Genomic DNA, 16,296 nt, shown 5'->3' with positions numbered 1-16,296 from the left:
ACTGGAGGTTTTTAAGAACAGGTTGGAGAAACACCTGTCAGGGGTGCTTTAGGTTGACTTGTTCCTGCCTCAGCACAGGGGGCTGGGCTTGATGACCTCTCGAGGTCCCTTCCAGTCCGACATTTCTATGATTCTGCGAAGGAAGGGATTGAAATTCTGCTGCAGTTGTGAGCTTGATTTGATGTACTAGCTGGGGAATTCTCATGTTCTGATGAATTGGTTCACCCTGGACCCTGCTGATTCCCTTCTTGTCACCTAGGGGAAGTGCAGAGGGTCTCCAAAGGGTGTCCCTTTTTCGGTTGATGCCATGCAGGGGCCTTGAGGGGAATTCTAGAAATGTAAATCGAGTAAAATTGTACTAGATTGTCCAATCTGCCCCCCTGCAAATGATCCTGACAGCGCATATTCTAGTGTTTAGGGAAGAGTGGGTACAAAAGTGGGAAAAGGAGACAGAATCCTAAGAAGAAGAGCAAGGAAGCTGTATGGATGCTCTCCTGGTTCAGTAACTCTTGCATAATGCTTTTGCTTTAGGGCAAGAGGTTATGTTTCCTCAGCGTTGGTTTCAGTGTCCCAGCTCTCAGGCCCTGGAGCTGTTCTGAGGAAGAGTCTAATTAAAAACTCACCCCTGGGAGGCACTGAGAGGTCGGGGGGGGGGGAGGGGGGAGAGGGGAGAGGCAGCAATTATTACCCAATATCCAAAGTGATGTGGTTGGAGCTATGGGCACTAAATTCTGCTTACTGTTGGATTTAACGAGTTTAAATGCCATGTTCTTTGCAGGACCTTTGCTAACCCGCCCGCCTCCCTGAACAGCCTTGTGGTAGGTGCCGTGGGGCCGCCCAGAGTGGCTACTTCATCCTCTTGTCTGACAGCTTCCCTACTGAGCCTCTACTCCAGCATCACTGGTGGCAGGTGCTAATGTGAATGGAAAATCTTCACGCCAGATGCAGAAGTTCCCAGCAGCTGTTATGGAGATGTAAACCCTCAGCAGTATTTGAGCGCACTCTGGTTTTGCAGCAAAGCTCTCGGAGCATCACACCTGTTACCCAAGAGGGATTTTGGACCGGCTGTAGGGACGTAAGCCTGATCCCATGGAAATCAATAGCAAAAGTGAGAAAGATTTCACTTTAAATAGGTACATAACTCGGCCCCTTTTGTGCGAGGCTCTCAAAGTGCTTAAGCAATAGATTACACTCAGTCTGTTACTCTCTGTAATGGGGTGGCTGGCCCATAGGTCGGAGCCCTCAAGCTAAACCAGCCCTGATGAGCCCCACCTGAGAGGAATCAGGTGATTCCCCACATAAAAGGCAGCAGGATGCTACCAGGAAGGGGATGGTTGAAAAAGTGTGTGAGAGGCGGGAGGAAGCTTGGTAGGAAGCTGGGGCTGCTCAAGTAAAAGAAACCCAGAAAGTGTAGGTAGGTTGACGAAACAGCTGCAGGGTGTAGGACTGGCTCCTGCAGAAAGGACAGAGAGACACTAAGCTGAGTTGGGGGCCTGCGTGGGGCTGGTGGGTACCTGAGGACTGGCTAAACGGAATGTCTGAGTTTTCCTTTGGACGGTGTGGGGGTTGTTTAAGGTGCCCAGGGAAGGAGAAAACAGGGGTGGGGCCCTGCAGAGGTACCCCCTTGTGATTGGGGGCACTCAGTAAGTGGGTGCTGTTCTAGACTCTCAAAGGTCAGATTGAAAAGTGGCTGCTGAGCTCTTTTGAAAAAACAGCCCTTAACGGATGGCTGGAGGGGCTGAGGCTCCAGGGGCTGTGGGTTCTGGCTGATGGCAGGGGTCTTGGCTGTCCTATAGATTTGTAATTTTTGTCCTAAATACTATAGTTTAGCTTGTGTGAAACCTCCATAGAACTGAAAGAGAAATAATGTGACTCCCCTGGAGCACTTTGGGTGCCCTAGAAAGATAAATGATCCTCGAGCAGGGCTTTATTTTCACAATCCTAGTACAATCTACAGCATCTTTCCTGGCATCTAGCTTAGATTAGCCCCTGCAGTAGAGTTCCACTTTGCTCCTGTCGACTGCAGTGAGCCAAATTCAGCTATATTTGCCATTAAGAGGCTTAGCGCTGTACTGCTATTTTTATAGCCATCGTTTAGCTGAACATAAATAAGGACAGGAAAACCTGCAGGATACACAAGGATGAGTTGGCACAACAATCCTGTCCTTTCTAATTAGATTTCAGTATATGCTTCGCAGCACCGGCATTGCTGTTGTCTTCCTAAATGGTCACTCGGCGGGCAGCAAACTAATCACATCTCCTGAGCTTTTTTTTAAAAAAGGGCGAGACAGAATAAAACAAAGGAGGGCAAGAGAGTGCTTTATATTTTTTTTTTTTTTAATGTTCCCGTGCTGACTTATTGTATTTGCTAGTTTCAATTGATGCCAGCCCCGTCAGTCACCAGGGAAAGATGTAAAGATGCCTGTGTGCAAATATGAGTGGCATTCAGCCTCATTCAAACCTGAGCCATTCTCCTCAATGGAAACCTTGCTCCTTGGTGGTAATATCAGCGGTTGGTGAGAACCAGTCCGGGGAACCGGAATTATTGAGCTGAATGTAGGAGTCACTGGGTGAAATTCTAGGTGCAAGGTCAGGCTCGATTATCCTAATGGGCCTTTCTGAGTGTAGGCCCTGATTCTGCCAAGCTTTTAACCACATGCTTAACCTCTGTCCCTGTTCTGCAAAGCACTTAACTTTAGGCATGTGTTTAACTTCTAAAGAAAGTCACCGGCATGTTTAAATGCTTTGCTGAACCAGGCCCTTGAAAATCTGTTCTGTGATAGCTGTGTGAAAGGGAAATGTATCTTCCCAAGCAGCTTGTGTGTGGTTTTTGGGTTTTTTGGGGTTTTTTTTTGTAATATTGAATTATTTTAAAGTCAATAAAAATAGCCCCGTCAACTCACTGGTCTATGCTAGAACTTTTAAAAAGGTCTCAATGATCTTGTTAGCAACACATGCAAGCTGTAAAAAAAAAAAAAAAAAAAAAATTCTGATGACCGTATTTTTTGACACATTTGCTTTGTTGGTTATTGATGATGCAGTAAGGAATCGGTCTCAAAAGTGAGACCTCTCTCGAAGATAAATATTTTATTTGCATTCCCATTGTGCCTACAGCCCCCAGCTAAGACGGGGACCCCTCTGTGCTGCATGCTGTATGGATACGTGAGACAATCTCTGCCCCAAAGAGCTTGTAGTCTAAATAGACGAGACAAAGGGTAGGAGAGGAAACAGAGGCACAGACTCCTGTCCCACAGACCCCACAAACTGCCAAAGTGAATGTTGCCTTAGTGGTAAAACTAGGGGACTAGAAGTCCTGATCTTGATTTATTTTTTTCCCCCTCTGTGATTTGATCAAGGCCACGCAACAAGTCAGTGGCAGATCCAAGAATAGACCCCAGGCGTAGACGTAATTCAGTGGCCAAATTGCTAGACCACATGGCTTCCCATGCAGAGGGTATGTAGGTTTAATGATTAATTCTTTATCTGCTTTAGATTTCTTTCTGCCTTTCAGCAGAAGGACATCAGAGTTGAGATCTTATGAGTTATTGATAAGCCTAAAACAGATTCAGCTCATTTTGAATTCACTCTGGTGTGATTCCGTTAGCTGAAGAAACTCAACAGCTTGCAGTCACCGGTGTAAATGAGAATTTTGGTCAGTTCCCTGTAGGTTTTGTTAGAATATCTTTGATTCACTTTGATAAAAACTGGATGCCTCTAAAAATCCTGGTACAAGACAAGCAATTTAAGGCTGAATTTTTTTGAGTGAAGACTGCACTTGACAGTGGACTTGTCTCTCATACTTTTCCTATTACAATAGTGAAATCCACATCTAGCAAACTAAGAGGGAGCGAAACTGTTTAGATGGGAGTAGAATCCAAGTCTGAGACTGCTAAAGTCCCAGTTGTTGTTCCACTTGGAAGTTCTGTGAAAAACATGATTTCACTGTAGGTCTGATCCTGATGAGTTCTCGGGTCCCAGTTCCGCATAGCACTTAAGTACATGCTCAAGTTTGACTTTAAGTAGGACTTAAGCCCATGCTTAAAGTTAATACTGACCCAGACTACCCACTTTCAGGTTGAGAGCTCCCATGCTCATAACAGAAGGCACTAGGAAAAGGTTCCTTCTTTCCATGCATTAGAAAGAAATGGAAAAATTACTTCAAAATGAATGTATCCTCTTCTATACAGTATGTTAAGGGCTTGACCCTTCATCCAGTGAAATCTCTTCCATTGACATTAATGGGAGCAGGAACAGGGCTTTAAAGAGCAATCTTTTACTTCTGTAGACTGCAGCCTCCACTGGAGTTATGGCAGGACCCCATGGAAAGAACCCCAAGAACTGCAGAAAGGGTCCCTAGAATGGGCCCATTCCCTGTTCATCTAGCTAAATCCCAAATGCTGATTGCAGCACTGAGGTACAGGAAATGATACCTCAGCCTCAAGAAAGTCAGCTACTCATCCAAAGAATGAGCTGTCTCGTCTAATTAGTTTCTGTAAATGTCCTCTACTGCTGTTACTTTCCCCACTTACTGACCATACTTGGATCTGTATTGCTTTGCCAGTGCATTCTGCGCAGCCTTATCATAAAAAGGCCAAAAAGCTCCTGAGGGAATTAGGGGGGCTGATTCAGTTTTCAATAATACCATCGAATGTGTCCGAGTATGGTCCCCATTTGCAGAATACGTGGTGTGTGCAAAGATGTCATTTAACAAAAACGTTTGTTTACCTGTCTAAAATGGTAATAGCAATATGTGACTTATCTATCTAGTCTTGCTACTTGAAGCCTCATTAATTAATGTTTAAAAAAAATTTTATGAGACCTTTGAAAAGTAGTAACATTTTAAACTGTACTGACACAAATTAATCCTTAACTCCCCTGGAAAAAAGAGTCCTAATATCCCCATTTTACAGATGAGGAAAACTGAGGGTTTAGTCCAAAAAGGAGTACATCACATACACATTTTAAAACATTTCAGAACTACCACGCGATTTTTGTTTGTTGTAGTCTTACATTGTTAAATATAAATAGTCAAGTCTGGGAAACATTGTCATACACTGGGTTAAACCTCACTGAAACTGGAGGTGTAGCAGGTGTCCTTTAAGAAGCCATGAAGTTTCTTTATGGAAGCAAGTAGCTGGAACAATAGCTCCCCTGCCACCACAATGCAGGCCCAGGCCTCTGCCCAAAACAAAGGCATGTGTGAGGCTGCTCATGAATTCAAACTATGTGGGGGTAGGGCTTCGTTGGGCATTGTTTAGTAGAGGGGTGTATATGGGTGTGAGGAACAGCGTCAGGAGAAGGCCCAGAGAAGCTGAGGAAGAAGGCAGCAAAGAATCATCAGCATCAGTGCAATGTAAGCAAGCCATGGGAAACTGGCCATGAGAAAAGCCGAGAGAGCTTTTGGGGCTGAGTGCTGGCTGCTATGCAAAAGGCTTGTAGCTGTGAGCAAAGAAACTATTTCCCATTTGATTCTTCCTGTGTTCAGGGGAACAGCCCACTGCACATTGTTTGTAAACAAACAGGATTGCAACAAAGATGCCTGACTCCATCAATTTCTCCTCTTAAAGGAAATAATCTGTCTGTCCCCCATTCCCTGAACTTTGGCTAAGGCCATGTCTACACTGCCACTTATGTCAGCAAAACTTACATCGCTTAGGGCTGTGGAAAAAACACACCCCCTCTGACATAAGCGGTAGCCTGCTCGTTGAGGGTGGTTTAATTATGTCGAGAGGAGAACTCTCTCCTGTCAGCATAGAGGACTACATGGCAAATCTTACAGTGGTACAGCTGTTGACAGAGCCTAACAACTGTCCCAAAAGGGGTAACGATATATTTACTAAAAAGAAAAGGAGGACTTGTGGCACCTTAGAAACTAACCAATTTATTTGAGCATAAGCTTTCGTGAGCTACAGCTCACTTCATCGAACGAAAGCTTATGTTCAAATAAATTGGTTAGTCTCTAAGGTGCCACAAGTCCTCCTTTTCTTTTTGCGAATACAGACTAACATGGCTGTTACTCTGATATATTTACTGTGTCCTCTGTAGCTAGAGAATTTGAAACATGATGCTACGTGTTTTCCACTAGGTGGTGGTATATAACATTCTTTAGCTACAAATCAATTCACCTATGGCCTCTTCTGTCTCTTTAATCTGGTAGTTCCTATGTTTCTGGATCACACCTCAGGTCCATCTAGTCCAGTATTGGGTCTCCACCAGCAGTCAGTGCAAGAAGCTTCAGAGGAAGGATCAAAAAGCCCACTGATGGTAAGTTATCAAGTAACCTTCTCAGAGGGAAAGTTTGCTCCCAACCTTGGGGGGCTGATTTTAAATTTCTACTTTCTTTACCCTATCTACTATTAATATAGATGTTCTCATTATCTATATACATATCTAATCCTTTGAATCCTGCTGAACTCTTGGCCACAGTAATACCTTGTGGATGTGAGTTCCACAGATTAATTATTTAGTGCAAGTTGGGTTTTTAACCTTATTCTGACAATGTATCACTCAAGATGGTGAGTTGAGCCTGAGCTACAAAGTTGGGATCCAGAACAAACTTCTCCAAAGACTTCTGAAACTGCAGTTTTGGTTTGAACCTCTATAGAATCCAGATCCAGACTTATCTACGCTTTGAGAGTGTCCAGAGCTGGTATTTTGCTTTCAGCCTATATCTAATTGTAAAGGAACAGAGAATTGTAGACTCACCACCCAATTCAGTGTGTACCAGAGGTTATTCCCAAATAATTTCCCCTCATGTAAGTATGACACATACATGCTGAACAGCTTGGCTTCCAAGCAGGTGCTCAGGAATACAATCTGGCCTTGGACAATGCATCCATTCTCTTCTCACTTATCCAGGACTTTTCCTGGTTTCCACGATATGCATCTGAGGAAGTGAGCTGTGGCTCACGAAAGCTTATGCTCTAATAAATTGGTTAGTCTCTAAGGTGCCACAAGTCCTCCTTTTCTTTTTCTAGGACTTTGTGACTTCCAAGCAGATTTCATGGCTGTGTCACATAAATGACACAATTGGTCATGCAGATTTTTTTTAAACGGACACAGAATATCAGAATCGCAATGCCAGATCAAACCAGTGACTCATCCAGTCAGTATCCTGATGCTTCACAGAAAGGTTCAAGAAGCCCCACCTTAGAGAATAACCTGCTTATTGGGGATTCTTCCTGACCTCCTTCATGCCCTGAAATAATTGGGTGTTTTCTAATAGTGTCATTAGGGTTAGAGTTATTTCATTCTATTTTTTTTCCACGTGGAGAAACAGGTTTGTCCCAGGATGAGGTGACGCTTGAGTTTAAACTGGAAATGCTGCACAAAAAATGGAGATGACTGCCAAAAATATCTCAGCCTTTAAATTTATGCCAGTAAGATACTGCATCGCAACAAAACCCTGACCTTACTTAGCAGCATCCTTACCAAGTGGTAGAGAGAAACAAACAAAGTAATAGACTGACATGCCTGGGAACGTACTACGAAATGTTAACTTCAGAATATCATGGCAATATTGGTTCCAGAGAAGGGCAAGACCAAGGCCTTGCGCATTCTAAAGCCACCACAATCAGGAACCTGTTCGGGCTGGGTGTGGGTGCAGGGGTCTGACTACACAGAGTTCACTGCAACATGGGGGCTGTTATAGTCAATCAGAATTAATGCATGGGTCCAAAGAGTCAAAGGTGTTACCATGACCCTGTAAGTCCATTATTAAACACTTTTAAACACAGTTCAGGGTTTGGTATACAGAGACGTCCGCCTGCTTGCTGCCCTGACAAAGACGACTGACAACTTTTAAACCTTCTATTATAGATGGAGACTTAGTAGAACAAAACAGGTTAAAGCATTTGACTTGTAAAATATTAAGTAAGGTTTTTCATTTTTAACCATATCCCACTTTCTCTTTAGCTGCAAAGTTTGTATAAGGAAAAATCCCCTTGTTTGCCAGTCTTTTAGATGGGAAGAGCTGTGCTTTTGGGGGGGGGGAAAGAAATTAGTTGAGATGGGCTGGAGCTGCCGTTCTAGAAAACAGGGTCAGACTTTAACAAGAAGACGAAGAATAGCGTACATAGAAAGTGCAGCCTCTGTCTCTGGCGTTGACTCTCTTGCAACCTCTCTGCTGGGAAAAACACAGGCCCAGCATATGGTCTTATCAGCCACTCTGCGACCTGGCAAACTTTGGGCTTTCACGACATGGGTTTGAGTTGCCTTTTTCTGGTCAAAGGCTTAACGCAGTATTGCAAAATGTACAGTTTTGGCCAGTGAAGACAAACTCTTACTTTGGTCCATTAATGTTTTGTCCTATGCTTCTCTTGTTTACCAGCCATAATTTTAACGCAGTCCTTGACTTATATAATGTTTGGACTAATTCAGCTTTTTGATTCTTTTTGCACCTTTTCCCCATCAACATTCATTGTTATAAGCTATTGTGACAATTTATAAAGGTATCCACTTTTCCACAATTGGGCTTACAAATGGTGTAAATATGTAGGCCCAGTTATTACAACCGGGCCCTACATTCTGGCAAAAATTGACTAAAAATATATATGAATTTCTCAAATGCATTTTCTGATCACTACTAGCTTTCTCTCTGGAATTTATACTACATATGAGACGTACACTGAGCGGTTAAAACAAAGAGGTGGGAATCAGGGCTCTGGGATTCAGTTCCTAGCTGTGGAAAGTCCAGCATCCTGGGAGCTGCTTGTGGGCTAATTGTCCATCCAGCCTGGTATCCTGCCCTGGTCAGGGTGGGACTCGGGGCACAAGAGCTTTTCTCATACTACTGCAATATTCCCACACGGTTCCCACCAAAGCCATGATGTTACAACATGTCGTGTCCTATAACTATATTAAAGGAATCTGGTTACAACCTTGCCCCTAAACTTGGTCTGGTGCACCCAGGCAGAAACCACACCATGTTATAACAACGCGATTTATAGGACATGTATGGGAACATGGTATTAATCGATCGCAGTGTGGACAAGGCCGAACGCTCAGCATCCTCTCTTCATTCAGGTGCTATGGGGAAGAGTTACAAGCCAGCTTACATCCTTGGGTGAGGGCTAAGGACCTAGGCCCAGATCTTCAAAGGTATGTAAGTTGCTAACTTCCACTGAAATGACAGTTCAGAGTCTCTGGGCCGACTTGACCCAAATAGCATGCTGATGAATGTGTTGAACGTGCCCAAAGAGAAATAGATTAGATGTGCATGCATGAAGAAAATTGCAAAGGGGTGTTATATCCCTCAATATCAAATGTTTGCATGCTGACTAATTGCTATAATTGTACCTATAGCCTGGAGATGTGCTGCTCTTATTGGGATACATGCAGAGATCTGTAACTCTTCCCAGCTGTTTATGGTCCAGTGATTGAGTTTGGCAAAAATTGACTGCACTTACATGAATTGCTCCCTCCCCTTTGGTACAGTTTTATAACGTGGACTTCTATTTTCCAATAATCATAGCATATTAATTTGCATTTATATTACACAGCAGTGAGAGAGGGAAATTGGGGCCATCAAAGCTCCACTTCCTGTGTTAGTGCCGGAGGGTCTTTAATATTCAGATAGGAACTCAGTTTTCAAGGTCTTATCGAATACAATTGCAATACAGTAAACCGTCTAGAAGGCAGCTAATCTATCTAGGAAGAACAAAGATGAGTCTGGTGGGATTTAAACATGTCGTTACAGGGAGTCTAGCTATGTCCATCTAACGCTGAGAGCACTGAACATCCACTCTAGCCCCTTGCTTTTGGGGCTGTCCTCCTAATCCCTGGATTTCCTTCTTTGCTAAATATGAACCTGACCCACGAATTCAATAGGACCCTTTGGATCCAATTCTGCCACCTTCCTCCATAAGTGAGGATGGCAAAACTACATGCTTCAGAGTAGCAGCTGTGTTCGTCTGTATTTGCAAAAAGAGAAGGAGGACTTGTGGCACCTTAGAGACTAACCAATTTATTTGAGCATAAGCTTTCGTGAGCTACAGCTCACTAAATTGGATGCATTCCTACTACATGCTTTATTCATATATCCAAATTTTTTATCCTTCCCACCTCAACTCATATAATAAAGGAAAAGAGAGCTTTCTTTGCCAGCAATTTCCAAGCACAAGAAGTCAATATGGGGAACTTGAAAATCTGCATCAGTAAATACATACAATCAATCTTCCCATTAGAGGCAACCGCCACCTGCAGAACTGCCTCACTCTCAATCAATCAATCTTGCATTTCTAAAATGCCTCTGATTCCATGGCTCCACACTAATCTACTGTAACAAGCCTTTTGAAAGCTGCATTTCTAAAGAAGTAATATAGGCTTGAGTTAAAGCTGGACATTCTCTGACATGAAGGGTCATATTCTATAGCGGGGCACATAATGAGTGTATGGACACACACATGCATAGACGCATCATGACTTATCCTTACTAGACAGTGTCTCCATCTGGTACAACTGAAAGCCATTTATAGGCTTAACAAAGGGAGTGATCTAGTGAATGTGGAAGGCCTTGTCAGAACAAAGGTTTTAAAATCAGCTTTAATGGGATCCAATGACACCCTCTTTATGTGGGGCAGGAAGAGTTAGACCTGGTAAACAGCTCAGTACCAGCAGTAAGTGTCCAGGCAGAGGGCTGCAAGAGCAACGCAGAATTGCAGGTCTGGGTGCAATGATGTAATGGATTCAAAGTTAGTTCCTCAGGCCTAGGGAGCACAGAGTCTTTCCTAGTGACTTGGATTCCTGTAATAGCAACAAAGCACCTGAATCAAATAAGCAAGGGTGAAGCTTCAAGAGAAAGCTCAGGATCAGTCAGGACAGGGTCGAAGATCACTAGAGACAGTACATCCACTGTAAACTTATCAGATTGCACTTTGTCGCAATTTGATTGCAGGGGGACAAGCTACTGACGTCCCACAACACAGGAAGGACAGTGGAATAAGCCAGGGTTTCAAAAACTTGGTGCATCTCAGCAAGTAGAGCTGAGTATGATATACTTTACAGGACAAAAAGTAAATCATTACAGTAATCAAACAGCATCAAACCTAATCAGAAAGATAGAATAATTAGGACACTTAAATATAATCAACCTGGACACGGCAAAGCACAGTAGGGCTGACAAAAGGCAGCCCCTACTATTGACAACCCAAGGGTTTGAAAACGACAACTCAGGCCCCACAAAAATTATGAGATTAATTTGTGGCGCTGGGGCTTTAACATAAACATCAAATACCACGTGACTTGCAATAAATGACAGGTATTGACAATTGAGAGTTGTGTGTCCTGCTGCCACGTGTGGCCCCGATCCAGCAAACGCTTAACATGTGAGTGATGCCAGCTACATAGGGCTCAAAGAACATATATTCTCTCAATATCCCTTTTAAGGTAGGTAATATTTTGCAGGTGGGGAAACTAAGGCATAGACAAATTAAGCGTCATTGGCAGAGGTGGGAACAGAACCCAGGATTCGGACTCCTTGTTTTCTGCTTTCGCTGCTGCACGGTAGCTTGTCCTTGTCTGTTGTATTGTAACGAATTATTGACATCTACGTAAGACATTTATAGAGTGCTCGTTACAACAGTATCAAGGTACCAGTTTTTCTTTTCAGACTTATGTTCAAAGACTAGAAATACAAAATCTATTTGTATGACAGTAATACAGTAGCTGCAGGCCCCATCTGAAATCAGAGTCCGATTGTGCTAGGCAATATGGACAGCAGGAGCGAGTTCCTGTTCTGAAGATCTTGCAATGGACAAGTCAGACGAAAGGTGGGAGGAGAAACAGAAGCTCAGAGAAGTTTGGATTTAAATGTTTCCGAAGTTTTGAGTAAATACTGGGGCCAGGTGTTTTTAAAATAGTATTTATGTACTTGTCAGTGCAGAATGCTCTGAAGGTGGGGTATTCTTCAGCACTTAGGGAAGCTATTGCACAATGACCGGAGGCTGAAATGCCAAGGGTAAAAAGGGTTGATTATGTTCCACACAAGGGTCGGAACCCTGGGTCTCAACTCTACCAGTGGCAGAGGAATGGAAGGAATCTAAAGAGAGATGTCAAGAGTGGACGGAAAGCACATGGTCTGAGTTCCTCGGACAGTTTACAAACACGTGCAAACTATAGAAGCCTTTAATAAAAATACGACAAGGAGACCAAACGTTCCCTAAGGGGTGTGGAGAGGTGTGCCCCACAAAATGGCTCAAAAGGTGCAAGTATCACCCTTAACATCCCAAAAGGAGCGTGAGTATCTCCCAAAATGTCCCTAAAAGGTATGTACACGCATCACACAATGTCCCCTACAGCGCGTATGTGAACTTCACACAAAACATCCCTTTTGTTCGTTGCACACAGGGAAATGTTTCAGGAAACACCTGGCCAGTGGCCTGTGCCTTTCTCCCAGCATTCAGACCTCTGAACAGGGGATGTGACTGATGCAACACAACCAGGACAGTGACAATCCAAGCCATAATGCACCCAGGGAAGGGGCTATAGCTGGGTAAGCAGGGGTGGGAGAAGGGAAAGAACGGGGAGTGGGAAGGGAAGGAATGAGGGGTGCATGGGACAGAAGGAGTGGGGGGAACAGGATAAGAGGGGTGGAAGGGACAGGAGGGGTGGGGGGAACAGACTGGGGAGCAGAAGAGGAATGAGGAGGAAGGAAAGCCGGGGGTGAAGGGAGGAAGGAGGGACCCAGGGTGAGCAGAAGCGGGGGAGGAATGGGGCAGAGAGGAATGAGGGATGGAGAAGAGATGGGGGAAGCAGGGGCCAGGGGAGCAGCAGAAGCAGGCAATGGTGGGGAAGGGGTGAAGAGGAGGAGTGGGGGGCAAGAAGAGCCCATTCGGGGAGCAGATGGGGGGAAGGGGATCATGGGAAGGGAGGGGACAGACTGGGGGGAAGGGGTGAGGAGGAGGAGTGGGGGAGGGAAGAGCCCATTGGGGGTGCAGACGGGGGGTAGGGGATCAAGGGAAGGGAGGGGGCTGACTTGGGGGGAAGGGCTGAGGAGGATGAGTGGGGGAGCATAGGGGGCGAGAAGAGCCCATTGGGGGGAGCAGATGGGGGAAGGGGATCAAGAGAAGTGAGGGGGCAGACTGGGGGGAAGGGGTGAGGAGGAGGAGTGGGGGAGCAGAAGGGGCGGGAAGAGCCCATTGGGGGAGCAGACGGGCGGGAAGGGGATCAAGGGAAGGGAGGGAACAGACTGGGGGGAAGGGGTGAGGAGGAGAAGTGGGGGGGGAAGAGACCATTGGGGGTGCAGATGGGGGGGAAGGGATCAAGGGAAGGGAAGGGGGCTGACTTGGGGGGAAGGGGTGAGGAGGAGGAGTGAGGGAGCAGAGGGGGGAAGGGGATTAAGGGAAGGGAGGGGGCAGACTGGGGGGAAGGGTTGAGGAGGAGGAGGAGTGGGAAAGCAGGGGGGAAGAGCCCACTGGGGGAGGAGATGGGGGGGAAGGGGTGAGGAGGAGGAGTGGGGGAACAGAGGGGGAGAAGAGCCCATTGGGGGAGCAGACGAGGAGGAAGGGGATGAGGAGAAGGGAGGGGGGCTGACTGGGGGAGAAGGGGTGAGAGGGAAGAGTGGGGAGCACATTGGGGGAGCAGACAGGGGGGAAGCGGTCAGGAGGTGGAGTGGGGGAGCAGATGGGGGGAAGGGGATAAAGGGAAGGGGCTGACTGGGAGGGAAGGGGTGAGGAGGTGGAGTGGGGGAGCCCATTGGGGGAGCAGAGGGGGGGAAGGGAAGGGAGGGGGTTTACGGGGGGAAGGGGTGAGGGGGAGGAGTGGGGAGCCCATTGGGGGAGCAGAGGGGGGGAAGGGGATGAAGGGAAGGAAGGGGGGGTGACTGGGGGAAGGGGTGGGGGGAGGAGTGGGGAGTCCATTGGGGGAGCAGGGGGGAGGAGGGGAAGGGAGGGGGCTGACGGGGGGAAGGGGAGAGGGGGAGGAGTGGGGAGTCCATTGGGGGAGCAGGGGGGAGGAGGGGAAGGGAGGGGGCTGACAGGGGGAAGGGGAGAGGGGGAGGAGTGGGGAGTCCATTGGGGGAGCAGAGGGGAGGAGGGGAAGGGAGGGGGCTGACGGGGGGAAGGGGAGGAGTGGGGAGTCCATTGGGGGAGCAGGGGGGAGGAGGGGAAGGGAGGGGGCTGACGGGGGGAAGGGGAGGAGTGGGGAGTCCATTGGGGAAGCAGGGGGGAGGAGGGTAAGGGAGGGGGCTGACGGGGGGAAGGGGAGAGGGGGAGGAGTGGGGGAGTCCATTGGGGGAGCAGAGGGGATGAAGGGAAGGGAGGGGGCTGACGGGGGGAAGGGGAGGAGTGGGGAGTCCATTGGGGGAGCAGAGGGGATGAAGGGAAGGGAGGGGGCTGACGGGGGGAAGGGTGAAGGGGAGGAGTGGGGAGTCCATTGGGGGAGCAGAGGGGAGGAGGGGAAGGGAGGGGCTGACGGGGTGAAGGGGAGGAGTGGGGAGTCCATTGGGGGAGCAGGGGGGAGGAGGGGAAGGGAGGGGGCTGACGGGGGGAAGGGGAGGAGTGGGGAGTCCATTGGGGGAGCAGGGGGGAGGAGGGGAAGGGAGGGGCTGACGGGGTGAAGGGGAGGAGTGGGGAGTCCATTGGGGGAGCAGAGGGGAGGAGGGGAAGGGAGCGGCTGACGGGGGGAAGGGGAGGAGTGGGGAGTCCATTGGGGAGCAGAGGGGAGGAGGGGAAGGGAGGGGGCTGACGGGGAGAGGGGGAGGAGTGGAGAGTCCATTGGGGGAGCAGGGGGGAGGAGGGGAAGGGAGGGGCTGACGGGGGGAAGGGGAGGAGTGGGGAGTCCATTGGGGGAGCAGGGGGGAGGAGGGGAAGGGAGGGGGCTGACGGGGGGAGGGGGAGGAGTGGGGAGTCCATTGGGGGAGCAGAGGGGAGGAGGGGAAGGGAGGGGCTGACGGGGGGAAGGAGAGGAGTGGGGGAGTCCATTGGGGAGCAGAGGGGAGGAGGGGAAGGGAGGGGTCTGACGGGGGGAAGGGGAGAGGGGGAGGAGTGGGGAGTCCATTGGGGGAGCAGGGGGGAGGAGGGGAAGGGAGGGGGCTGACAGGGGGAAGGGGAGGAGTGGGGAGTCCATTGGGGGAGCAGGGGGGAGGAGGGGAAGGGAGGGGCTGACGGGGGGAAGGGGAGGAGTGGGGAGTCCATTGGGGGAGCAGGGGGGAGGAGGGGAAGGGAGGGGGCTGACGGGGGGAAGGGGAGGAGTGGGGAGTCCATTGGGGGAGCAGGGGGGAGGAGGGGAAGGGAGGGGGCTGACGGGGGAAGGGGAGAGGGGGGAGGAGGGGGGAGTCATTGGGGAGGAGGGGAAGGGAGGGGCTGACGGGGGGAAGGGGAGGAGTGGGGAGTCATTGGGGGAGCAGGGGGGAGGAGGGGAAGGGAGGGGGCTGATGGGGGGAAGGGGAGGGGGGAGGAGTGGGGAGTCCATTGGGGGAGCAGAGGGGAGGAGGGGAAGGGAGGGGGCTGACGGGGGAAGGGGAGGAGTGGGGAGTCCATTGGGGGAGGAGAGGGGAGGAGGGGAAGGGAGGGGGCTGACGGGGGGAAGGGGGAGGAGTGGGAGTCCATTGGGGGAGCAGGGGGGAGGAGGGGAAGGGAGGGGGCTGACGGGAGGAGGGGGAGGAGTGGGGAGTCCATTGGGGGAGCAGGGGGGAGGAGGGGAAGGGAGGGGGCTGACGGGGGGAAGGGGAGGAGTGGGGAGTCCATTGGGGGAGCAGGGGGAGGAAGGGAAGGGAGGGGCTGACGGGGGGAAGGGGAGAGGGGAGAGGAGTGGGGAGTCCATTGGGGGAGCAGGGGGGAGGAAGGGGAAGAGAGGGGGCTGACGGGGAGAGGGGGAGGAGTGGGGAGTCCATTGGGGGAGCAGGGGGAGGAGGGGAAGGGAGGGGCTGACGGGGGGAAGGGGAGAGGGGGAGGAGTGGGGAGTCCATTGGGGGAGCAGAGGGGGAGGAGGGGAAGGGAGGGGCTGACGGGGGGAAGGGTAGAGGGGGAGGAGTGGGGAGTCCATTGGGGGAGCAGGGGGGAGGAGGGGAAGGGAGGGGCTGACGGGGGGAAGGGGAGGAGTGGGGAGTCCATTGGGGGAGCAGGGAGGAGGAGGGGAAGGGAGGGGCTGACGGGGGAAGGGGAGAGGGGGGAGGAGTGGGGAGTCCATTGGGGGAGCAGGGGGGAGGAGGGGAAGGGAGGGGCTGACGGGGGGAAGGGGAGAGAGGGGAGGAGTGGGGAGTCCACTTGGGGGAGCAGGGGGGAGGAGGGGGAAGGGAGGGGGCTGACGGGGGGAAAGGGGAGGAGTGGGGGAGTCCATTGGGGGAGCAGGAGGGAGGAG

General features: G+C 49.5%; 1 protein-coding gene across 1 annotated transcript in view; it reads left to right on the top strand.

The window, feature by feature from the left end:
- Positions 1 to 9,080: 9,080 nt before the first annotated feature.
- The window catches only part of SLC23A2 (solute carrier family 23 member 2), a 117,466-nt gene continuing 110,250 nt past the window's right edge, over positions 9,081 to 16,296 (top strand). The window contains exon 1 of the mRNA XM_084615402.1: positions 9,081 to 9,099. The gene's annotated coding sequence lies outside the window, so the exon portion shown is untranslated. The remainder of the gene's footprint in view (positions 9,100 to 16,296) is intronic.

This window comes from Lepidochelys olivacea (assembly GCF_965140295.1).
Source record: "Lepidochelys olivacea isolate rLepOli2 genome assembly, chromosome: 26".
Lineage (NCBI taxonomy): Eukaryota > Metazoa > Chordata > Testudines > Cheloniidae > Lepidochelys > Lepidochelys olivacea.
This window is presented reverse-complemented; position numbering and strand designations above follow the sequence as displayed.